The sequence below is a fragment of the Ambystoma mexicanum genome, chromosome 7p (genome assembly GCF_040938575.1).
Source record: "Ambystoma mexicanum isolate Mex_15411 chromosome 7p, UKY_AmexF1_1, whole genome shotgun sequence".
Classification (NCBI taxonomy): domain Eukaryota; kingdom Metazoa; phylum Chordata; class Amphibia; order Caudata; family Ambystomatidae; genus Ambystoma; species Ambystoma mexicanum.
In genome coordinates, this window is record NC_090939.1 from 192,916,569 (window position 1) to 192,943,728 (window position 27,160).

A 27,160-nucleotide genomic window follows, 5' to 3' on the forward strand; every position below is an offset into this window, starting at 1 on the left:
GGACTGATACATGTATTGATCATGGCTTGCCAACGTTGCTAACATATTCACAGCCTTGAAAGCCTCGTCTTTACCCTGCAGCGTGCAGTCTCGCCTGGAACAGTAAGTTCTGTTCCTGGCGAGGGGGTGTCCCAGATGACAGCACAGAAAGAGTACACAGTTAAAATATTAATGCAAAATAAAACAGAAATCGCTCAATTATGACTGGATTAATGAAGTGCTGTGTTTTCGCCATTCCCTTTGCAGGAACGTACGCAGCGCAGGTGTGGCTCTGGTCAACATTAGTAAACACTGGCTCCAGGGGCTCACGAGTTGCTTTGATTAAATATAAATGACCTTCATTTTGCAGAGGACAGAATCCCAGTAACCTTTGCAGCCCACGGCCAATGGGAAAATCCTTCTGCCTCCAGAAAGAGTCAATATTAATATAATTGTAGTAGTGACAGTACCAAGGGATCTGGACAAAGGTTTCCATGGCAACAGGCCCAAGGCATCTTAGAAAAAAAGAGTCAGCCTTCGTATTCAGGCCTGCAGGGAAGAGGAAAACAATTCTGGCTTGCTGGTATGAACTTGTAATCTCGCTTATGTCCTCGCGCAATACAAACAGAAAAGCTCACAACACATATTTGTATTTTAAACAGATTGAAGTTAACACATTACATGTTAGTGATCAGTCATAAAACACGCATTGCATAGTCATTGATCGAAGCAAAGAACGTTCCGTGGGCGGGTCGCAAAACAGGCTGGACCCAGGATGCCACGAGCAGGGCTGGCTGCTGTATCCTGCAACACGCATGCTTTAGGCGCATCTGGCCAGGTTCTTAAAGGGGAAATGCATGCAGGAAGTCAGATGGGGTGTGAGGCAAGCAGGCTTGCCGACCTGCTCATTTCACAAATCTAAATGCTAAGAGGACGCCTGTCACTCGCAAGCACTGAACAGTGCTTAATTTGTGCGGGTGTTTGCCAGGGCCTAGATCTGGCTCTTATTTCTGAGCCCTGGCAGGTATTGTCTCAGACTCAGATTGATCATGAAGAAAGCCAGAGCATCCATCAACCCCAGTGTTAGCTGTAGTTTAAACACAAATGTGTCAACACTATGGGGAGCTGCTGCGGGTGGTGGGAGCCATGGTGGGGGCAGGGCCATCTTAAGCAATTTTGGGGCCCTGGGCATGGACATCTTTGGGCCCCCCCCCTCCACCAAACCAAAGGAATAAAGTCATCAAGAATATCTGCCCCGCCCCCCCACCTTCCCACCGCGATCACAACCCATAGGTTGATATGCTGCCTGACAGCTTAAAAATAAGCATGTTTGCTCACTTTAGGTCCCCTTGCCCTCTTCATTCATGTTCTAATCAGAATGATAAACAAGTACCATTTGAAGGCCAACATTATCAGTCTACGAAGAGGTTACTTCTGTTCTAGCACAGATACAGGGAACTTTTTATCAATAGCATCCAGGAAGGTATGCAGCCTGTAGTATTAATGCAGGACTATATGTAAAAGGTACATGTAACCCAGAATAGACAGAACTCACCTTTGCTGCCTCACAGAACGCAAACGTGCTCAAGCATGGATAGAGGAGACCATTTGGGAGGAAGATGAAAGTTACATATACCATAGCATGGATAGTGGATGCAGATTAGAAGCTAGCAGGAAGGTGTCTGTATCCAGACAGACTGAGATTATAAGTGCGACACGGTTTTCAAATAGCGTTGCCATTAGGGATCAAGTGCCTGTGGTGTGCAACATATCAATGCTCACTATTATAATTGATGGAACACTATAGCCACTGAAATCATGAGTGAGGCTGTTTTGAAGATCATACCCTGAGAAGGAAATCACTCTGAAGGGCTGACAATTTTGAGAGGTTTAGGGCCTGGAAATTTCGAGAGGCTAGGCAATACGAGATTCCATTAGATGCCCAGCATTACACACACTGGTTAAGGGGTGAATCTGGGATTTGTGCCAACTCTGCAATTTCTGCATTTGAACACTTTCATTACCAGTTCTTACCATGAACAAAAATAACCGCATTTTATAAAACTGACTTGGAAAAGTACACCGAACACAGTACCAAACATGACAATTTAAAAAAAAAACAAATAGTATAGATGGGTGTAACACAGAATGATTATATTTTGTATTTATTTATTTATATTGCGTATTTAACCCAGAGGTAGCAAGGTGCAGAGGCATCAAGAGGATTGCAAAGCTTGGTTACATACAGAGGAATGAGGTCCAGCTGTGGTTACAGTGCTGGACGCGTCAAAAAGAAACAATGCACGCCGAAGAGGCACAAGTTACAGCGATATACAATGTAAGCAATACTATATACAAGATGCCGGTTGTCTCATGAAAGGTATCTACGCCCAGCAGTTGACAACCAAAATGTACATATTTACAATCGTAGTGGTGTGGAGTTTCAGGGCAGCAAGAGAGCAAGCGGTCGTTATGTGTCGTGAGCCTTGAGCCAATGGATGGTCTTAGATCTGAATTGGCGGTAGGGGAGGTCCTCCATGCAAGGAGGTGGAAGGGAGTTCCAGAATTATGCTGCTTTTACAGGAAAGCTGTTCCCTCCAGACATTGTACGTTTAAACCTAGGCACCAGGAGGAGATTGGAGTTGGCCATTCTAGCGGGGCGAGAGGAAGTTGGTCTGGTGAATCTAGTGATAAGGAATTGCGGGGCTGCTTGGTGGAGGCATTTGTGAGTCAGGGAAACCGATTTGAGGAATATTTTGTCTTTAGTGGATAGCCAGTTGACTGATATTCTAGAATCAGAAATGTGGGCTTTCTTCGGGATACTGAGGGCCGCTCTTACGGCGTTATTTTTGAAGGATCTGTATTTTGTTGGTAATATATTTGTTGCAGCCTACATATAGTCTGTTGTAATAGTGCAGCTTGGACAGGATCAGCGCCCTAGCTAGGGTGATGCAGTTGGATGGAGAGAGAAAAGGTTTAGCTGCTCTGATGAGTTTGCATGTGTAGGATGTGGCGGAAGCCATAGCATTAACTTGTTTTTTGAAGGTGAGAGTGGAGTCTAGGTAGAACCCGAGGGTTTTGACCTCCTTGGCTAACGTAATCTTATTGTTGTAAATTACGACAGAGGAGTAGTTTTGGTCTAGTTTGCTAAGGTTATGTGAGGACCCTAGAATGAGGAGTTCTGTTTTGTCATCATTCAGGCATAGACTGTATGAGGCCATCCATGCCTGGATGATGAGGTACACTCTATTGACGAAGGCCAAATCCTTGTCATAATCCCCCGTCAACGGGATGAGGATCTGGGTATCATCGGCACAATTAGTGTAGGTGATACCCAGACCATCTAGATCATCAAAAAGGGGCTTTGTGAATATGTTGTACAATGTCGGGGAGACGCATGATCCCTGAGGCACGCCACAGGTGATGGGCGTTGGGTCGGCTGCTGCTAGTAGGGAGAAGACTCTCATTGTGCGGTTATTTAGAAAGGATTGGATCCAGTCAGTTGCCTCTTGAGAGAAGTGGGCTGCTTTTTGAAGGTGGTCGCATAAGATCTTGTGGTCGACCAGGTCGAAGGCAGCTGAGAGATCAAGAAGTAGCAGTAGTGCAGTCATTCCCTGATCTCTCAGCTCATCTATCTGTGCCTTAAGATCTATGAGTGCAGTTTCGGTACCATGTTGAGGCCTGAAGCCCGATTGTCTGACTCCTAAGAGATGGAAGTGCTTGAGGTAATGTTGGATTTGTTGGTATGCTATTTTGTCGAGGATTTTAAGAAGGAACGGTACTGTAGTGATGGGCCGGTAATTAGTGGGAGTAGAGGGGTCTAGATTCGGTTTTCTGAGCAGGGGGAGGACCCATGATTGTTTCAAATTGTTAGGTACGGTGCCTGATGTGAATGACACATTTATTAGTTTGGTAATAAATGGTGCGAGATCACGAGCCTCGTCCTTAATCAATTGTGCAAGGCATAGGTTCCCGTGGCAGTTCGATGGTTTGAGAGTGAGAATGACATTTTCTACCTCTTTGGTAGCTACTCTGTGGAAGTTAAAGTGGGGATTGTGCGCAGGGGGGTGCGTCTGAGTAGGGTGAGTCTTTTTAGGGATGAGGCTACTAGGTTTAGTAGAAGAGAGAAGGGAATCTTTTTTAATGTTTATCTTTGTCTTGAGGGAGGAGATTTTGTTGGCTAAGGCATTTTGTATACCCGTGCATCAGTTTTTATCCTTGAGGCACAAATCAGAAGCTTGCATAGGAGATTCAACCTCTTTTATTATAGTAAAGAGCTCTCGGTGTTAGATTTGGCTTGTAGGATTCGAGTGCTGTAGGATATTTGTTTGGCCAGGATAATTTCTTTTTTATATTGGGAGGCTAGTCTACTCAGGTTTTTCTTATTTTTTTCTGAGGAATGTGATCTCCACATTTTTTCACAGTGTTGCTTTTCCTGTCTGAGGTCTTTAAGATGGGGAAAGAACCAAGAGTTGATATGTTTTCTAGGTTTGCTCTTTTTCAGCTGCAATGGGGCTATGACATCAAGAGATGAGAGCATGACTTTATTATATATGTCTACCATCATAAAGGGAACTGTGTGGTCCGGGATGGCGTTCAAGGTCGGTACGATCAATGGGATCAGATTTTCAGGGGTAATGTTCTTTTTATTTCTAGTCTGGACAGCTGGAGCTATACTGTCAATTTGCTTCATTCTCTCCATCAAGAGAAGTATATAAGTACCAGCATACCATCAGTGTGATTTAACAGATCAATCTGGGTTTGTCTTTTGTTTTTTAAAGCTTTACATACTTCCAAAACGCTGGCTTGTAAAATTGTCATTTATAAACGTGCAGAAAAAACTGACTTTTACAAACATGCAAAGTGTTTTTTGTGTCAAATGAGCAGACTTTAAAATATGCTTGCCGAGTCCTGCACCATCTGGTCCACTCCCTTCTGTCTACCACCCTTACACTCAAATGGCCTACATAAGAAGAAAGATCAACTAATGGCCTTAAGGATGCCACCAGCATTCAAGAAGGCAAATTTCACAGAAGACAGTACAGTAATGTATGAGATATTAGAGGATTTGACCAGGATCACTGTATTGTCTGCTGGCAAATCAAAATACAAGCATGAATGCTTTGGTTCCAAATTTGGATACTTATTCATCTCTCGGTCTAACAGTTTATGCTCATCGTTGGAGGTGATTGCCTAGGTTTTACAACACCCCATCTGAACAAACCAATTTCTAGACCTTCACCATAAGGATAACATGTTCGTTTGTATTGCAACTCCTATCTGGTGCAGGTACATTGCTGAAAATAGCACCTGTTGTGCTGCAAGACCAAGTACATATGCAGGCAGGTTTATAAACTTCAGACATAGGAAAGGCTCAGCCAGCCTTACAGGAATGTGCTATTCTAATCTTGCATAGGAACACATATCTCCACAATGTGTGCTTAACACACGAGCTAACATCTCAACCATTGTGGCACTCAAGTTACCAATATTCATTTCAAATTTGGCTATTGCACATGATCAATATAATTGCCATAGGAAGGAAAGAATGCTACAGGAGTTGTGCCTCAAGGAACACACAAACTATACATACCACAGTGAACACAAAAAGCATTACATGACGAATTGATCGAGGCAGAATGTACTTGCCAAAACAGACAGGCAATAGGTTTAGAGCCTCAGCAACATGCCATAAAATATCATGATGTGTGCTATTTAAGTCTTGTGAACAAAGGGGTCTTACTTCTTTAGATCAGGCAGCCTTGTGTGGCCCCCTCCAAGGTGGGGGCCCTGGGCAAGTGCCCCTTTTGCCCTCCCATAAAAACATCTCTGGGTGGGGGTGTTCCTGCCGTGTCACAAGCATGCTAGAAAATATTTGGTCTTGGCACTTCTTTTCTCACAAAGGAAGCACTGACCAGCACTCATGAGGGTGGAGGTCTGTGGTCAGCATGATATGATATGATAGGTTATTTATAACGTGCTTAATACCCAGAGGTTTCTAAGCGCGGACCCAGGGATCCAACCTGTGGTGCTCCGTGTTGTCTTGCTTCCAAGGCGAGCACATTGCCCATAAGCTATCCTCTCGAGATATGGTGATTTCTTTTGTGGGCACTGCAATTCAGCCTGGGTTCTCCTTCAGTACCTGGCCTGTGAAATGGAAGGCCCGGTACAGAGGAAAAGCCACAGGTTGCACACATCCCATAACGCATCCCTTTCAGAATGAATGATGAATTATGAAATGTGATTTCAATTCTTTGGAATGTTCCAAAAATGCACATTCTGCATCAGCGCATGTGAGATGAAACCTTCTGTGCCAAAGGCTTTTGCACAGGCAACATCACTATAATGAATTTGCCACATGAAAAATGCGTGTTTGTTTGCCACTTGTTTGCATCCTTAGCACAGTGTGAATATGTATTTGTGAATTGCAGATTGTCATAGCCATTCAGGTTTAATACGATGCACATTATCACATTAAATACTGATTATGTTGAATCACAAGCAAAGGTGGAAAGAAGGACTTGCACCTGGTGGCAAAGGTTCATATCTACTAAGGGCGAGAGATGTTGCAATCCATTTCGACCGTTTAGTAACATTATGAAGCCAATTTATAAATACATTATGGGGCCGACTAATATAAAAAGAGCTTAGTCCGTGCTAACTACTTTGCGCTATACAAATCATTTTGTATACAAAAAGTTTAGAGCTGGGCGCTGTTTCATGGATTCCAAAGCACAAAGTAATCTGCAGTGCAAAGAATAACCCTTTAAAACCCTATCCTATTTCTTTTCTTCCCATCTACTGACCTCCTGGCCTTCTTGGATCCTTTCGTGCTGATATTGATCATCTTCTTCCCTATATTCTTCCTACCTTCACCCCTTTAATTCTGCTGGGTGATTTCCATTTTCACCTTGCGTTGACACACTCCACTCTCCCTCTTCTCTCAATTCTTGACTCTCATTTTATCCAGCCCCTCTCTACCGCTCCATCGCATATTTCCGGTTCCTGTCTTGATCTTAACTTTAATTCGTCCTTCTTGGCTTCCTCTGTGTCCTCTTGCCCAGTCTATCTATCTGATCGCTATCTTCTTTCTGTGACATTGTTTCCTCAATTTTGCTCACGTTCCTCTGTTTTCTCTCCTATGTCATCATTTTATTGATGTGATTTATGTAACTTTAACTCCTCACTCTTTACCTACACTTGTACCGTGGTCCTTCCTCCAGATTCCACTTTCTCGTCCCTAACACCTGACATGGCTGTTTCTTCCATCTCCTCATCTCTTTCTTCCTCTCTTGACTGTCTTTAGCCCTTATCGCATTTCCATCCAACTCGCAAACCTTCTCGACCATGGCTCTCCTCTCATCTCTGTTCCATGTGAGGATTCCTCCGTCGTCTTGAAAGACGCTGGCTCAATTCCAAATCTACAGCGGATCATTCCTCATACTTTTTTTATCATATTCTTTATGATGATTGTTTATTCTCTGCTAAACGTCTCTACGTTTCTGATCTCCTACACACTCAGTCTGCCCACCCTATGCGACTTTTTCAAATTCTTTCTTGGCTTCTGCTTCCTCATACCCTTCATTACTCTACGAACTCTACTTTGTCAGCCTCTGACTTTGCCCAATTCTTCTCCTCTAAGGTTGCTTCTCTTCACAGCGACATTGAAGCTTCCAATTAATCTGAAGTTGTGACTTCTTTTAGCCCTACAGACCAGGAGCAGTACAAACCTTGCCCAGGGTGGATGAAGACCCTCAGGCTGCAATGAAGGAGATCTCAATTGACAGTATTGATTAAAGCACCAAGAAACAAAGCTTCTGACGTCGCTAGAGACATCACACCATAGCCTTATTAGACAAGAAGCACACGTGCCATCCGCACATTGGAACATAACACGCAATCGAATACATGAAGAACACACGCATAACAGTTCTATAAGCTAGAGGACTGATATATATATATATATATATATATATATATATATATATATATATATATATACACACTGGGCATCATTACAACTCCGGCGGTAGCCGTGCTGCTAGAAACAGCAGGCTGCCACCAGAGTTGTCATTTTCTCCGGTGCCTGACTTCACGGAAACACTGGGGCATTACAGCCCGGCAGTCCGTGAAGTCAGGTGCCGGGAAAATGTAAATCCCCATTCCCTTTGAGTCCCACAGGACTCAAAGGGAATGGGTACAAAGGAAGCACTGGCACCGTTAATAATGGTGCTGGTGCTTCCAAAGAAGTCTGCAAGCGGGTGCGGTACCGCCCGCCAGGTCTGAATTGGCGGGAGGGACAGCACCTACTTGCAGACTTATACTGTGCCGGTCCGGTAACAACGGTGCTGGTAGGCTTACTGGCACCATTGTTACTGGACCGGCACACTTGTAATGAGGCCCACAGTCATTGCTTTACTGTTTTGTCATTAGCCTAACACAGCCACACAGAAACCGCAAGGAGCCAGAGATCCTGAATTAAGTTTGCAGATTCTTATATGCAATTAACACTATGGAACTGCAGGAGCACCTTTGGGACCTGACAGTCCATTGTGACCAACATATGGAGAATATAGAATAGCACAAACATGTAGAAGCCATGGTATGGCTTATGAAAATGACAGCAGGCCCAGACCTTCTGCAAGAGCTGAGGTGAATTCAGGCTGAACCAAAGAGCAAGCGTGTGAGACAGGACCTGCTGTCAAGGACACCTGATATGAGTGACATTCCATTCCTTGAACAACAGAAGCCCCAGCAGCAATAAATGTGAATACATCTTCATACTTCAGAGTAATTCGGGGATGCAGAGCTCAAAATTACGGTCTCCAAACACGTAACTCAGCTGACGCTGATGATGAACCGAAACCAGAAGTTGGGAAAGAGGAGCGATCTCACGCCACCAGGCAGTGGCTTGGAACAAAGATGTTACATCAAGAGATAAGTGTTGCACAATGTGAATGGACACTCTCATTGACTAGGGTGGTACACACAAGTTACAATGCAGACACATAGTCGTTCTTATATCTTGAGAAGGTACATCGAGAGCTGAAAATAATTTTTGATCCCAGGCCTTGGGATGTCTGCTCTAGCTAACCACAGTTCAGGATCCTAGGGGTGGGTAGCAATGAGCGTGAACCTGTAAGAGGATTCAATTCAACCCTATAGCTAAGTCAATGCCTAGTCTGGGATACTGAATGGAAACCCTTATTGATATATCTTTATGTCCAGTTCATGAGTTCTGGATGACTACCCCTATATAACACCCCTCTCTTAGAATCCCCCTGACCCCACTGAGCCAAGAAGTAGTTCTGTTTTGCAAGTTTAAAAGGTTTATTTGAAAAAAAAATTAACAGTATATATATGTATATCACACTTTTATAATGAATTAATAATTAATATCACACTTAAAACATGAGCAGTGATCAACAGTGAATAATGTCCTGCTAGTAAACTGATTTGGTTACCCAGGAGTAGTATAAGGATGAGGTAGCACACTTGTGAATAGGAACAGAAGAATAAGGTGGTAGAGAATGCTTTATATAAGTTCAGATGGATGCAATGTTGAATGAAAATGCAGTACAGAAAATACTCAATATGATTTCAACAAAACAATGTAATCACTTTTCTCTGGCAATCCACTCCCCCCCCTTATGCAATGTAAGGAAATGAAGAGTAGCACCCAGTTCTCAGACATGCAATCAAATGTAATTCAGTTCACCCCAGCAAGCTTAGACTACGGATAGAAGTTGAAACACAGGCCCAAAATGCTTTTATATGTGCTGGCAATGAAGTGAGGAATATGCTGAAAATGGTTTTAATTCCCTTTAGGAGGTTCAGGGTGAGTGAAAGATACTTGGGATGAGCTCAGGCTCCCTTTAACAATGCTCTAGGAGTAACTAGCAGGTTAAACGAATTTTTGGCAAAGGAAAGCAAGGAAGCTGCTGTTTTCACACGTGGCTGGATTTTTAACCAAATCGCGAATCGTGGCAAAATTCGCGAATGCGTGAATCACGATTATGGCAAAAGTATAAGGAGTAGGAAAGTTAAACCAAGTTTCTAGCCCAAACTGTTCCAAAGATATGAACGATTTTGTAAAGGTCGTTTTTCGAATTTAAAGTAACTCAAATTGACAGGTGACAGCTTTTAAAAATGACAGGTGACAGCTATGCGGCTGCAGAATTGACAAGTGACAGTTAGGAGGCAGTTCTACTTAGATTAAATAGATTGAATTATATCACTGGAAACTAAGAGATTTGGTTTCACACCGTCCTAGCTGTACTCACAATGTATTTGGAAGGTCTAGGTCTCACGGATTGGGTCAAGATGGCTTCGGTTCTGGTTTCGTCCCGGACGGTCTCTGCGCACAGCGTCTGGTCTCTGCTCTGCTGGTCTGGTCTGACACTGCTCCTGGCCCGGCTCCTGGATCTCTGGGTACAGCGTTTGTGCACAGCTCCTAGATCTTTCTGCACAGCTTTCTCTGGACACAGCGCTGATCTGCACGGCTCCTGGATGCTGCTACCGCTGTTAGGTTTGCTGGATGCTGAGGCCTGCTGAGAAGAGTTCTCAGTTTGTGTGTTTATGCCCTTGCTTTGAATTCTGAATCAAGTTCTTTGGAGTTTTAAAGTCTAAGTGTTGGATCTGGTATCTTCTGGATGTTGTGTGGTCCGGCAGAGCGCGTTGCAGCAACTGGATTTGAATCTCTACCTGTCCCAGCAGTCTCTTTTTTTGTGTTTTGAAAATGGGTGTGTGCCTGGGCCTAGCAAAGCCTACATCTCTCTAGTTGTCATTGGCCCAATTCTCCCCTCTCCCATGATTGGGGGAAGGAAATGTGAGTCAGAGTGATGCTGTAGGTTTTATGGGTCAGAGGATCCTCCCCTGGTCAGTTTGCCCACAAATCTATATTTGATTCAAATACATATTACACAGATACACAGTTGTTTAAAATTACATGCACCCATCACATATCACATGAGATATACTCTGTTCAAACTCTGCTCTTCCTGGGGGCTTGCATTCAGAAATGGAAACATTTTGCACTTTTTAACTGATTTTGCAATATCGGACATTTACCCAAATTTACACACATGTGTGCAAGGAGTGTGGACATTAATTGATGAAGTGTCAGATTTTTAACATGCAGACATTTGGAGTGAAACCCTATTTTCCGCTGGCAACCCCCCAGATCATACCACCAGGTCCTAAAACCTCTTAAAATGTGGGCAGAAAAATCACAAGAATTATGGTATCATTTAGATAATTTTGACAAGTCCGCACCATGAGTTATACATCTTTCTTAAAATCATATTCTGGCCAACAGGGGTGTGTCTTCCCAGGTCACATGGTGGAGAAACCAGTCTATCCACTTTCTTTAAGCTCAGCCTGTCCTCAGAGGGGCTGCCCCTCCCCGTTTCTGCCAAGAGGAAGCCACTTTTACGATGCCCCCAATATAACTTCTGCCTGAGTCAAGGAAGGGCTTTGTTCAAAAGGAAGCCATTTACGATCCCCCCAATAACCCATCTGCCTGGGCCCAGGACAGGCCTTTGTTCAACTCCCTGTAGCTGCTCCACCCCTAATCTAATCAGAGAGGTGACAACTCCTTTTGGCAAGGGGAAGAGTGGCTGAGCAGGTTTTAACTCCTGTAGGGTAGATGTCAGGCAGAATTCAGTTTCATTAAGCCAGGTTTCAGGTAAAATGTCACTTTTTGTCCCCCTGTTTAAGTCTATTACGATTTTTACATACACATTAAATAATTACTTCCTTCAAGTCATTTCAGAGTATAGTTTTACATTGTATCCACCTCTTAGCAAGTCTTTCCTTGGTCTGGTTTTGTTTCATTTGTTCAGTTTTACACAAAAGTCTGGTGGTTTTAAAACGCCGGCTTTCTGATAGTGGTGAGTACTGGTAATGCAACCATTTTTGGGATTTAAGATAATGAATTCCCCACAGTTCTAGGTTGCTTTTGGCAATCAGCATTGCCATTCCCAATGGTTTCAGGCTACTGTGTGGGTTGCCCAATGGTGATTTTAGGCAGTGCCCTCCCGTGCTCACAACATAGGCAAAAATGGGTGGTAGCCTATTCTTCATGCATTTCCCTGTGCATTTTCTGGGAAGTTCTGGCCATCATGATGTTTTCCATGCCAGTACTGCACAGTTTTCCTATTCGGGCGTGCATGTGGGCTTTTTGGCCATCTTGGATTTTCTAAGCCCACAGCACCAAATGTTGCAGCATGACTCAAACGTGGGTCAGGACACCCAACAAACCAATGGTAACAGTGTTTAGTAACAGTGATTTTGAGATGAGCAAGGCCAGACTCCTGACAAGAGAGAGCCAGTGAATTTACATGTATATGGTCCACTATAGATGGACTACCACTCAGTGCCCAATCCAGTAGATTGATACGTTTTCTGGAGAGGGGCCCACATTGTGACATCACTATGATGCAATGTTGATACAAAACTGGCCTGCGAGCCAGGGAACTTTGAGAATGGTCTTGGATTTCCGCTATCCTTGAACTGATCCCTGTTGGTTTTGGCTGTAATAAACCGCAGTTTGAACTTGCTGTCTGGCTGGACCTGCGTTCCTTTTGAGGGGAAGGTGGTGGGCCTTTCAAGAGATTGAGCCTGTGAACTCCTAGTAGCCCTACCCGGGAGAGGATGGTTGGCAGCACCAGCCCGGCACCAAGCCGACTCCTTCGCCGCAGAACCAGAAAGGCTGTGGGACCCTTGCATATTTCAAGAAAGACGGGAATACGTGTGCCCATTTAATAGTCATCGGGAGCCATCTTAAAATCATCCTGCCCGAGATCGGAGAGTTGTCCAAGGAAGACCAGGACGGGGAGGGGAGAGTATTGGTCCAGACTGACAGCAATGGTGGGTGTGAGGGAGGGTATTGAGTGTTGTGAAGTATTGTTGGATATTGTCAAGTGTTGTTTAGTAGTGTCATAGTAGTATCTAGCACTGTTGTAGTCAGTGGGGACTGGAACGGAGGTAGTAGTCCTTCTTCTGTGTTTAGGGCATATTCGGTCTTCGAGGTGAAAGGTCCCGATGAGCAGTATAGACTAATAGCCGAAAAGACTTGTATGACCGACGTTTTGTAACTAAGGTATTCCTGTGAGTTGGGCGTTTTAACTCTTGTCATAGATGATGGTATTCCCATGAGGGTTAGCTAAAGCTAGCCTAGATTGCAGAAGGTGAACTGACTAGTTAAATCTCCTGGAGAGAGGCATTTCACATGTTAGGCAATGCAACAGGTGCAGTTCGATCACAAGAGATTGTTGGTATACTCTGCCAGTAGAGCAGGAAGACAGCTGAGGGGGTTTTGTGTGGGGTTGGGAGTAACGGGCTATTATTGTGTGCTCGCGAAATTCAGTATACCTATGTTGTGTTGGTAGCTTGGTGACCTCATCCTTAGGTTTTGCACATAGGACACAGAGAGCTTGGGCCAGTGAGGAGCTAGTGTTGATCATTTGGGATTGGCAGACGAGGTGAACCAGTGGCAGTGAACAGAAGGTGCATGCGCAGGATTGTGGGTGTGTGTCTGAGGAGGCAGCGGTTGTGAAGGACGGGCTATGCGCGGAGCCTGCGTGACAAGGTGCAGAGCCAGAGAGGCTGATAGAAATTGGAACATAGCATTGCATTGGGGTTTTCTATCCCTAACAAGTGGATTATAGAAACCCTCGACTTGAGGTCAGGTAAGAGGTATTGCAATGCATCAAGGTAACCAAGGGAGAGTTACTCCCCTTCAGCATTTGTGTAAGACACTTCCACCATATAGAGAACATCTGTAAATATAGTATACAATGGTCCAAAAGTTCAGAAGGTAAATTAACAAAATCATGGCCACCTTGTGGAAGTTTCTACAAGGACGTGCAGCAATCGCTATTGACACACATACTGTTACGCTCACCTGGTATCCACAGGGACACCACCCAGCCAGGTTACTCGCTGGTATGCTTCTCAGCTTTGCCCTGATGTGGTCTGCGGGGAAGGTTCTGCCTTGTGGTAGAATTAGGCGTGCTCTCCGTCCTGCCTTCTTTGCAGGGGCGCGTTGTCTTTCATGGGCCAGTGCTGTCCAGTTACTTCACTGACGCCGGCCTGTTTGATATTGTTCAGGTAGGCCTTATTGCTGTTCTTTAGTTTTGTTGCTATCCTGCATGCCTTTCTTTGTTTAAAATGTCTCTTTTTTCTCCCTTATGTATGCAGAGCTTCAGCGCGGCAAACTGGCTTGGTTGAGCCCCGCTGGTAAATGATGGCGCATTAAGAGCGCTATGATGCGGTAAGTAAGCGCTACGCACATCGCTGCAAAGTCTTGCCTTTGCTAACCTGTGTTTTCCTTCCTTGTAGGTCGCAGTGTTCTTCAGCGCTAGTGGAATGTCCGGAGTGTTGCCAGCCGAGAGGCGACCATCCAGGTAAGCCTTTTGAGCAGTTCGTAATTTGTAAATGTCTCTACTGCTTTCTTTAATGTTGCCTCTACATTCCTCTTTCAGGTCGTTCTGTCTGAGAGGCGTGCAGATTAGAGGAAGCTGTTCTCAGTAGCTGCGAGTGTTTAAAGATGAAGACTTCAGGTAAGATGCTGCTGCTAATGATGTTCCTTTTGTCTCCTTGCAGGTTCTGCTTCTCCGAGGTTTGAGGGAATAGCTGGACACAGTGAGCGTCACGTTGCAAGCTGCAAAGTAATGCAAAGCGTGTTGTCTTACTCGGGTGTGGTTTAAATAGCCCCAACAAAATAGTCCATGTAAAGTAGTCCCTAGGCTACCACACCCAAAACACTAGACCGCATAGCTTGGTTCTTCAAGCTATGTGGATGCCTCCATGTTGGCTGACAATACAATAAAGTAGTTCCCAAGCACATTGTTTTTCATGGTGTATGAGCCTGGTGCCATAGGCGCTAGGACTGGCCCCATGAGGGCTTTTGAAGAGGATGCCAGGCTCTAGAGGCCCGAGTCCCGACTCCACCTGGCCAATGGGTTTGCCAGAGGGGGTTTTGGGCGAGGGTCGTGACACATACATAAAGAGCCATAATGGCAATAAGGACGCAGGCAGAGTTGGATAAGGAAAGGAAGAAGTGCAAGGAGGACAGGGGACCTGTCCCAGATAGAACAAATTGACAAGGCAGGAGCACGACAGAGGAGAATGGAGCAGGTCTAGGGGGTTGGAAAGGAGGCAGCATGTACAATTTAGTAGACATTGATCTTTGCACCAAATCTAACGCAGACTCGACATTGAGAAGACAACAGTTTTGCTGATGATTTTTGCAGTAACATGCACACAGGATCCCCCAATAACGACAAACACAGTGGGGACAAGCGGGAGGAGTAAGACAGGTCACAGTACACAGGGACAGACAAGTGGATGTCATGGGGAGATAGGACCCACGGACAGGGACATGGAGGGGCTGATTCAGAGAAGCAGGCACAGCAGACAGACGACATGTGCACTACATACAACACATACGTCAATAGATTAAGGGATCTACCAGGACATAGTAGGGGGGAGACAGCAATAGCTTGATCAAGAGAGCGACTGTCTAGAACTTATAGCGATAACTGAATGGGCCCATGTTGGAACAAGCAGACATATGTACCAACATTGAGGACGAAAGAGGGCTCCAACAAATTAGATTGTATCAGTGGACACCGGAAGAGAGGGCGGCATATTCACAGATGCTGTTATTAGAGAGAGGGGGGTCAAGACCTAAGTACATGCCATGGAAACACGCAGACAAGGAGAATGTTAAATGCAAGGAAGTGGATTTACGAGATGGAGAATGTGACAGCTGGTCACAGATTAGCAGTGGGTGATGTAAAGGGACTATTGGTATCTTTACTAGGAGACGCTGCTGATGATGTCTGGAAGAGGGCAGGGTTCCCAGGGGTGACGACATAGAACACAAAGCATGACGGGGCACCATTCGCAAACTGCAGGGCAGCAGTAAGGCAAGAATTGTGAACATAATACCCAGACACGTCAGACAATGGGCAATTACATCACGCAAAATGAGGGAAGATGAAGACCCCGTTCAGTAGATTCAGGAGATTCAGGAGCTTTGGCGCCTCCAAACTCAAGAGCCTTGGGACACAACAATAGCAATATTTTATCAAATTTTGGTGCAAGGGCTACCAGAGCCCATATAGAAGAGTTTGAAGAAATTGGTGGGGGATGGAAGCGAAAGATTGGCCAGAAATTCAGCTCACAATAGTGCATCATTGTAGGCTGTGGCAGGAGAAAGTTAAATGAAAAGCAGAGGAAAGGAAGGCAGATGAGGCCAAATTAGTGCAGCGGAAGTTATCAAAGTATGCAATGGATGGGGCGGTCATAACCAGACCCACCCCGCAGACTCAACAACAGTATCCACAACCACAACAGTTTGTGTCAACCATGGGAGGAGGATATATGGGACGGGGCAGCCCACAGCAGGAATTCCAAGAAAGGGGAGGCTTACCGAGGGAGTGTGGCTTCGGGCCACAGATGCACCACAACCAAGGGGGATTTTCAGGAGGGTTTCAAGGGTATCGACAGCAGATGCAGCAGAACCCAGGGACTTTTCAGGGGGTTTCACAGGACAAGGGAGGGAGCCACCACAGTGCTGGACCTGCGGGCAGCTTGGACATATTTCAAGAGCATGCCACTTTAGAAGGGCACAACAGAATTGGGGAGAATCAGGCCAGCAACCATATCAAGGGCGACAAGGAGATCATTATATGCAGGATCAACAGCCACAAGGACAGATGCAAGGCACATATCAGCAGATGCCACAACCACAAACACAAACACAGCCATAGGGACAGACAAAAGCACCACAAAGGGTGGCACCAATACCCCAGTATTTACAATTACCACATAGAGTGAACACACAACAGCTAGTACAAACACAGAGTAATGACACACAAGAGCCCATGGGCACAATGGCGACCATAACAGTCTGACGACTGGGCGGAGTCACCATGGTGGTGAACAACCCCTTAACTGGAAATGGATTATCTATGTACCCCAATAGGACACCCCACAGACGAACTTGATGTGTCCAATCCTGTTATCACAAAGAACCCTGCGGTGGGACCTCACATAGGGGTGGTGATAGGTGACAAAACATTTTCCTTTTTTGTTGACACTGGGATGACTAGGTCATTTATTATGGAAGGAGCATTTAAGTTGTCAGGTGATGCCATGAACACTCAAGGATTCTCTTGGACTCGAGAAGTGGTTCCTTTTACTGATAATATCTCCTTATCTATAGGAGAGCACAACTTGTCACTATCTTTACTTTACTCTCAACAGACACCTGTAAACATATTGGCACAAGACATCATGAACAGACTAAACATGACCTTTTCATTCACAGACAAAGGCATAGCATGCTCAACACCAGGTATAAACAGATGGTCCAGGCATATTGTGGACTTACGTTACAGAGGGGGTGCCTGTGGACCCAGAGATGTATCAGTATGGGACAAACATTGCCATTGCATAGATGCCAGGCATCGGTGGGAAGGTATGGTGAGTACCAAAGGAATACTTATTCAGGCCAGAAACATCATTTGACGAGCCAGAGGGAACAATAGTGTCCATTGAGATAGAGGCAGTGTTGGCAAGAAAGGATTGGATTGCAGTGAATGCAGTAGATGATACAGGGAGGGCATGGAGAACAATAATTGCAGTTGCAGAAGGGTGCAGGCGGACAACAGTGACATGATGACGAGCTTTTCAGAGAAGAGAGACTGGAAGGGGAGATGGTATTTGAAATTAGTGTAACCTTTTGGTTACAGATTCATTACAGAGAGGTGCCACAGGGAATGGCTCTGGAAGTGCCACCCCCATTCTGGGAGGAGGACATGGCAAAGGTACCAGACAGTTTATGGACCACAAGTCCTTATGACGTGGGGTGCACAAAAAGCATAGGGGGAGTCAAGATCAAACTGAAACCAGGGGTAATTTTGCTAAGAGTAAAACAGTATTCCCTAACCTAGGAGGCAGATGAATACATTTATGAGACAATTGGCACCCTCATTGTGAGAGGCATTCTGGTACCATCAGAATCTCCATGTAACACAGCAGTGTACCCCGTGTGCAAAGCCAACAGGGGTCATGGCCTTTTATCCAGAGTTTAAGACCTCTTAACCACATTGTAGAAGCAGAGTACCCAGTAGCAGCCAATCCAGCAACCATTTTGTGTGGCATCCTAGTGGAAACCACATGTTTCACAGTTATTGATTTAAAGAATGCATTCTTTTCAGTGCCACTACACCCAAACTTGCAAGATTTAATCAGTTGTATGTACCGAAACCAGAAGTGGAAACATACTCTTTTGCCACAGGGGTACTGCGAGTCACCGTCCATCTTTAACTGAGTAATACAGATGGATCTAAGCAACATACAGACAGAGAGCACAGTCCTACAGTACGTAGATGACATTTTGATTTGCAGCTAGACAGAAGATCGGTGTAGAAAGGACTCAGTGCACATGTTGACAGTGTTAGCTGACAAAGGGTACAAGGTGGACAAGGCCAAATTACAGTATTGTCAGAAGGAGGTGCTATACATTGGACAGATGATATCTTAGGATGGCCGACACATTGCCCCAAAGAAAGCAGAAACAATACACAACACACCGCAGCCCAAGACAGTGAGGGAAATGCAGCAGTTCTTGGGGTTGCACAATTACTGCAGAGCATGGGTTTTCGACAACAGCACATACACAAGGCCACTATTGACTGCACTGAAAGAAGCTCATAGAGGGACAAAGACACTGACATGGACCACAGACATGACTGAGGCTTTTGAAGAATTGAAGAAAGCAATAAGTACAGCTCCAGTGTTAGGGATCCCATACTACAAAAGGAGTTTTTCCTGTTCACAAACACTGACAATGTAGTAATGAAAGCAGAACTGACATAGAAAACGAGCATGGGCCATACGCCAATCACATACTACAGTGTACAACTCGACCCTGTGATGAGAGGACATTATCCATGCGAACAATCATTGGCTGCAGCAGCCTTCGCAGTGGAAAAGTCATCAGCAGTGCCAATGGGGTGCACCATCGCTCTTTACGTGGAGCATGCCCTCTTTGCAATACTGAATGAGCCAAAGAGCACACTGACTACACAGAGAGCATCAGGCTATGAGGTGATACTATCAAATGTAGGTCTGATGATAGAAAGATTAAAAACTGTAAACCCAGCACTATTTGTGTCAGACGTTCTCAAGGCAGGAGAATATGCACACGACTGCAGAAAGAACATAGCCCTCTGACTAAGAAACTCAGACCACATCTCCACCACCAGGAGGGAAGCCCACTGGCTACCCATAAAAGCCAGAATCATATTTAAATCACTCTGTATCACCCACAAATGTCTCGCTAAGAATGCACCCACATATCTCAACAACACCGTCTCTCTGAATAAGACAGCAAGAGTACTTAGATCCAATAAACAGGCACACCTTTCTGTTCCATGCTATAAATGCTCTAGAGCTGGAGGAAGCACCTTTCCAGTAATGGATCCAAAAATTTGGACCATTCTCCCATTACTTACCAGAAATGAGTCCTCTCACCAATGTTTCAAGAAGTCCCTAAAATCTGGCTATTCAACAAATTCTAGGCCACTGCACCTGTCCCTTTATCTGACTGGCATGTACTGTGAACCCGTTGTTACCAGATGTAAAAGTTCTGTTTGTAACTGTATCCACTGCTGCTATTTGTAAATGATTTTGATTGTAACTGTATCAATTTATGCCAAGATGTTTGTAACATCGCCATGACACCCACGGGTTTGGGCGTATAATAAATGAAATAAATAAATAAATAGAGCTGTTCAGTGAGACATATAAGGTAGAGGAAGACGCACTTGAATGGGGAGACGTGCTGTACATTGACGGTTCATCGACAATTAATCAAACTGGGACTGCAGTGGTGAGACTCAAGGAGGATGGAACAAGTGAGGTGGTTATGAGTGCACGGCTACCATCACATTACTCAGCACAAGCAGCAGAACTTGCGGCTTTCATTTTAGCACTAGAACACAGTACAGAGAAGCATGTGACAATGATTTCTGATTCAGCCTATGTTACATCAACAGTACATTCAGTACTGGCACGATGTAGAGAGTTCAGGAGAGCAGATGGCACCCCAGTGCCTATTGACGACCAACTAATCCCTTCAACAGGCTTTATGGGCTGTTGTAAATCAGCTTCCCTCGTTGCCCCACATTTGAGTCCTGAAAGTACTGGGATGAGGAAGAGGCAACTAAGAGCAATAAACACTCAAACTCCATTTCACCACTTTGTTACTGGGACAAAGAAGGTGCCTGCAGAGATCTGTGCGACTCAGGCATGTCCCTATAACTATGGTCAGGCAAATGTAATTAGGAATCCACACCTGCAACCTGTCAGGTGGTTGCAGGTTTATAAATGGAGAACCAGAGAACAGCAGGGAAAGCAAAAGAGAGACCTGTGGGGGAGAAACCTACAGGAGACCTGTGACGTGAAATGGAGGCCATGGTGTGGCCTGCAAGGAATCCAGGATGCGGGCGGATGCCCCGAGGAGCTGTGGAGTCCAAGGCTGGTTAAGGCCCAAGGCCTATGGGGCTACCACAGATGTGGGTGCCTCAATATTGGAAATCATGTTGCCAATCCTGCCAGCAAACAGGAAAGAAGGGACGCAATCCACATCCGTGTTGGGGAAGTGGAGGCCCCGGCGTGTGCAGGCAAACCCACGGAGTGCAAACAGGGTTCACAGGAAGCAATCCGCCGACAGGAAAAGCAGACTGAAGGCATGAGGAGCCACCAGAGAGGACGTCAAAAGCCAGTGAGTGTGGGGGAGATCACTCAAAGCTGTTGATGTTTATTGAATACCGAATGGAATGAGAACATGAAACAAAGCTGCAATATACATGTTGAAAACCGAACTGAATGAAAACGTGAAACAAGAACAAGTTATACATGTTTAATGTGGGCAAAACCTGCAATGGATGAAAGACAAAAGGGGAAGTTCCCAATTAAACGCAACAGTCATAAAACAGCGCAAGTGTGAAAGAGTGTCACAGAAAGTAGGGCATGAACCAACCCACCGCAATATAGCGAATGAATACAGTGTTAAAATGACAAAGACAGGCACAGAGGTATGTAACACATAATGGCATGGTCAAGAGGCTGTCAAAGAGAAGTCAGGAAAGTGTGAACCTATTTATAAAGCCAAAAGGCCAACAAAGAGAAGTCAAGTAAAGGTGAATATGTACACAGGAGTCAAACAGAAGAACCTGCGTGGGCTAAAGAGCGTAGGGTTCCTGGTTGCGCGACCTGTGATGGGTGCAACGTGTGGTGTGACAACTGCGCATAGACCAGGGAACCCTGAAATGTGAAAGCCAAAGACATTATGAAATATATCCAGAAGAAGCATTACAAGTGAGCTGGTGATGCAAATCAGAAGGAGGGTCAAGTTGGCCTGGATTTGTGTTGATCATTGAAAGACTGAAACAAATATCTGTAGAAGAGGAGCCAAGTACCCCCATCAAATGCTTGGCTCCCATGACGTCTATATGTTAGGAACCAGAAATGATAACATGTGCAGTGGCGGTGCGGATACCTGTACCGCAAAGGATTCCTGAAGACAAGGTAACCATTGAGAAAATCCTATATGCATGCATGAATAAATGGTGCTCTTTTGGATGGGGTTCCGAAAGAAGTATTCCTATGAATGAGAAAAGAAGACTGGTGACGTCATGCAAAGCAGAGCTAACACATCTTCAAAAAACACACGTGATAAGAAGATATAGCTATCCTATAGAAACTGAAGACGTAGCACTGAATTAAAGGCAACATTTCAGGATCAAAAGGAAGATGCTCGTGTGAAGAAGCACCAAAGAAAATGCAAAGTCATTTTACACGTGTACAGAAACGCAAGTAGATGAAGAATTCATAAGGCTGTCTATGTAGTGAATAGATTGCGGCGATGCACCAATGTTTACACACAGGAATGTATAGAAGCTGGATATTCCACAACACACTTTAGCAAGGCTTGAAACCACAGGAGCAGATAGGATCTCAGTGTGGCGCAGTTGGAAATGAACTGATGGCAAGGGAGAAATTTGAGAACGGCTTGGCTGGCCCAGCACCAAGAAGTCGAGGTCACAGTGAGTTGGGCGCCTGTCAAAAGGCTACAATGAATGTGAGAAAAGAACAAACCTCTGTTTGAAGCAAAATGAAAAAACACTGAAGGCATCAAGAGTTCATCATTTAATAGAATTAAATGCAGCAAAAGGCTCGAAAGAGTGGTCTCCAGTCACATGGTCGAGATCAAAATAGCTTTGGGTCAAGCTACACCGCAACCAGAAGACAAGATGATGCCACATTCCCTTCAATTCTCAGGCACAGAAAGCTTCTGCAAGGCCAAGTTCAAAGCTTTAATTGACTGGCAGACTGTAGGAGTGATGATGGAAGTTGGGCTAATTGGTGGGGAGGCACGACTGCATGGAAACTGCTCTCCTGAACATCCATGAGGATCTGCTCTCCAACCTTGACTCTAACATTCCCTCTGTCCTCATCCTTCTCGATCTCTCCTCTGCCTTTGACACAGTCAACCATACCATCCTGCTCAACCATCTCTGTGATGACCTGAGTATCACCGATCAGGCTCTGGCCTGGCTGACCTCTTTCCTCTCTGATTGAACCTCCCAGGTCCAACTACGGTCCTTCCTATCATCTATCTTCCGCTCTACCTGTGGTGTTCCCCAGGGGTCTAACCTCTCACCCTGGCTTTTCAACCAATACCTGGCAACTCTTGCCCACTGTATTGCCATTTTCTACTCAAATTCCCAGTGTTACGCTGATAACACTCAACTCATTTTCAGGCTACCCTCTGTCACCTCCTCTCCCTCTCTCATCTCTGGTTGCCCAATAGCCATTCAAGATTGGTGCACTGCCAAAGATCTTTGTCTGAATGCCAGCAAGATGGAGATCCTCCTCATCGGCACACTATCACCATCCTTTCCCCTCACTCTCTGCCAGCCTCCCTTGACCCTCCTCCTATCCCCACCTGCGAGGCTAAAAACCTTGGGGTCATCTTTGATGCCACACTTTCCTTCTGCGCCCACATCTCTGATGTCTCTCAAAAGTCAAACTTCCTACTGCACCTCCTCAGAGGTACTCTGCCTTTCCTCTCCTTCCCCCAGAAGCTCACTGTCTCCCAAGCACTGGTTCCCTCTAGGTTGGACTATTGTAACAGCCTCTTTCTAAATCTACCTGCCTGTACTCTCCGCCCTCTGCAACTAATCCAGAACAGGACTGCAAGATTGTCCTTGGCCTCAAGCCCTGGGATCGTATCTCTCCAGCTCTGAAATGTCTCCATTGGCTCCTAGTGGATGCAAGGATTACATTTAAAAACCCCTGCATTGTCCACAAGGCTTTCTGAGGCCTTAGTCCAAAATACCTTCAGCTATCCCTTCGCAAATACCTCACCTCTCGAGCTCTTCACTCCTCTACCTCTAACTCCCTCAGGGTCAGTCGTTTTTCAAAGAAACGAGCTGGGGGCAGATCTCTGTCTTTGGCGGGGCCTCCCTCTGGAACAGCCTCCCTGCCACTCTAAAAATTGAGGAGAAACTTCTCTGAGTTCGGAATCACCTCAAGACCTTCCTCTTTGCTTCTGCCTTTGCCCTCCCTCTCACCTGCTCATCTGCTCTCTCTCAGCACTGGTCACCTGGCCACCCTCTGTCCTCTGGGCCCAGATACCTGCTCACCGTGCCACCCTCCCGCACTGCCTCCGGGCCACCCCTTGCACTGGGGTCTTTAACTGTACCCATACAGCCCCCCTCCCCTTTTTGTCTTCCTTCACTTATCAGACCTACCCTGTCTGTTGCCCTAAACCCAGCACTTGCCACTTGCTGGCTGCACTACCATTGTTTGTTGCCTTTATTATTTATTACTTTATTATTTATTATTATTTATCTGTTTCTCCTTTGCTCCGCACTCTCCATTTCTCCCCCCTTCCATGCACTTTTCCCATCTGCCTCTCCCATGCACTTGGGCATTCTCAATGTCACTGAACCTTGTAAGATCATTGTTTTGTTCTCCCCTGTTTCCCTTCCCTTGCCTTGTGGCGCTCTGAAACACTTGTGTATGAGTGCAATAGAAATAAAAAATCAATACAATTCAATTCAAGACCACGCCAAACCTTCATGGACCTGGGATGCAATCCTGCCTGCTGCTAGCGTGGGGGATATTCCAGAAAGGTACAAGCGTGCCAACCAATTGTAGAGGACCACGTATCAAGGTGCCCTATAGTTTGTGTAACCAATTAGTCATTGTGTATTTTAAGACAAAGATGACTCTCACTTGGGATGGGCTTAGTTGCCCACCTGACCTTAGATACCCAATCACAACCCGTGGCTTTATAGAACGCATACTTAGATGTTCCTCTAAGAGCCAACCACCGTTACTCATAGGTTTTTGCAGTTTTCCACATAGCATGACGTCAGTGATGGCGAATTTGTGCTGTAAAAGTTATGTTTTTTACTAAATGTATCGAGATCATGCTGTGCAACGTTGGATGATGTCCGTTGTACTCCCTGTTTTAGATAACTGATATTAAAAAACAACAAAGTTTTGCCAACTTCCTGAGTCATTTTGATTGTTGATGTTTGAGTAACTTTTGCATCCCCATCCACCTCTAAGTATTGCTACCTCATCTTAAAGGACTCTGGTATATGAGTTCACGTGGTAGCAGAGGAGTGATGGTTAAAGTCCAGCCCAGTAAGCTATTAAAGGTCTCGGATTATCTAACGTCCTACACCCTTTAGCTGGAGGACCATGATGCTCCTTGTGGATAGCGTCCAGTAGTAAAAACCTTTCAAGTCACTAGAGACAGGTGGGATGGGTTCCTCTTTCACGGAATTCCCCTCCCAGTTTGTACAGGCAGCTGAGTGGACCGAAGGCTACAGTGGTTGGTTTTAACGAGGAGATGATCCTGAGGGTCAGGAGCTGATAAACGAATGGTGAGTAGATTGAGAAATGTGGCAAAATAATATTGCATGGGGAAAGTGATAACGGGGTAAAGTAACAGAGAGTTGGTTGGGTATTAAGTTAATGACAACGAGCGTCAAAGTAAAGTATATGGACGAGGAGTGATCCATATGAGAGCCTGAGATCCTGCGTTCAGGAACGTCAGACGGATTTGTTTCAAAATCCAAGGGAATATAGTAGGCTACGAACAGATAAATATGTTAAGGGAAAAAATTCAAACTCACTTTCAAGAGTCACTTTAGGGGCAAGGCAGAGAGATATATGTGGGCCGGCCAGTTTGTCTATTTGTATTGTCTGTTATGTATTTTATGTGTGAAGGAAAAAAGTGAGATGTTAGAAAGCGACAAGTAATAGATTGTGTTAGAAGGCGAGAGCAACATTTATTTATTTAGTCATTGAGAGTATTGACTGAATAGGTAGATTGAAGTAAAAAGAAATAAAGAGGTTTGGAGCTTCGATGATTGGTGCATGTTCATATTGTATTGTTTTTCTGGAAGAATATTTTTTGTGTAAAAGAACGGTAAGTATCGACAGTCAGTTGAGACTTGTCACAATGGAGGATGTTACTCTGCTCATAAACCTGTGCAAACAGCTGCCAAAACACACACCCAAACTTAAACAGTACAGTGCAGAATGGGTTAAGAGCATGGCAGATAAAATGTTCATGTCAAGGCCACAAGGGGGATCGTTGTGAAAGGTAGTTTTGCAACACATGACCACATAATTGCATGCTGCGTACACAGGAAAGAAATTGGAAAAGAGTTTAGCTAATTTAGAGCTTTGGAAGATGTACCACGAGGAAAGGGAAGACCCGCCTCCTGAAGACTGGAAGCTTAACCAGTGTAAAGAGGGGGGTGTTGAGCCCTCTGCTCCCCCTACTGCGCCTGAAGTAAATGGCGATATTGAAAAAGATGAAGGAGTGTATCCGCTAGGAGAACTATAAGCAGCAGCAGGATATTACAATCCGACATATGAACCGCCTGCTTATAGCAGTGACAAGAGTCTAGAGAGAGCTCCAGAAAAAGATGTGATCTGTACGGGTCAAAGAGAAACGTGAACAACCAGGTGTGACCCTGTATATAGAAAGAGAAATTAAGAGATGGAAAGGAGAGAAAGATGAAACTGACGAGATAGCACTCATACAGAATGAGTGGATGGGCGGTCAGATATTGCTCAAACTTGATGGAAAGAACATTGAGGAAGTACGGCAAAGGGAAGATCAGGACAAGCAAGATAAAAAAGACAGGGGACGAGAGAAACAATTGAAAGAAGATGAATTTAAAAGAAAGAGTAGACAAAGGCGAGAACAGATGTATAAGAAAGAGCAGTTAAGGAAGGAAGAAAGGGCAGAGGAGCAAAGAACATATGACAATAGGCAGAGAGTGATCGAAGAATGAGACAGATTACAAAGGAAAAGAGAAGAATAGGAAGAACAGAAATTGAGAGAGAAAAGAATGCAAAGACGCAAGGATAAAGAAGTGCGTATGGCAAATGAGAGAAGAGAAGCGAAGAGACAGGAGGAAGAGAGGGTCAGAGAAGAAGCGAAGAGCCGAAGGGCATTTGATGAGGAAATGGAACAAAAAAGAAAACAGAGAGCATGCGACATTGATCGCATTGAAAAAGAGCTAATAGAACCGAATCCAGTAGTAGCCTGGGGGGGACATAGAGGAGTTCTTCCCACCACAAGAACCAATGCCAGGACTTTCTAGGGTAAACATAGAAGAAGATTTTGAGATAGGAAATGTATTTATTTATTTATTTATTTATTACATTTGTTATACGCCCAGACCCGGAGGTAACACGTCGTAGATACAGACAGAGGCAGAATACAATCTTAGTGATGATAAGAACATTAATACAGCAATACAGGTTTACATTATTACATTATGTACATTTATATACATTGCGGGAGTTGCGTTAGTCAGGGGTGCAAGGTATCTGGGATCCACTAGGCCTGGTTAAATAACCACGTCTTAAGTACTTTTTTGAATAGTGGGAAGGACTGTTCATTCTTAATGTTAATGGGTGAGGCATTCCAGTGCCTAGGAGCGAGTACTTTGAAACTGCTGCCTCCTGATTTTTCTCTTTTGTAACGTGGGATTTCGAGGTTTTCACTGTCATTCGATCTGAGTTGTCTGGCATGGGATTTCTTAGTGACTGTGTTGAGCAG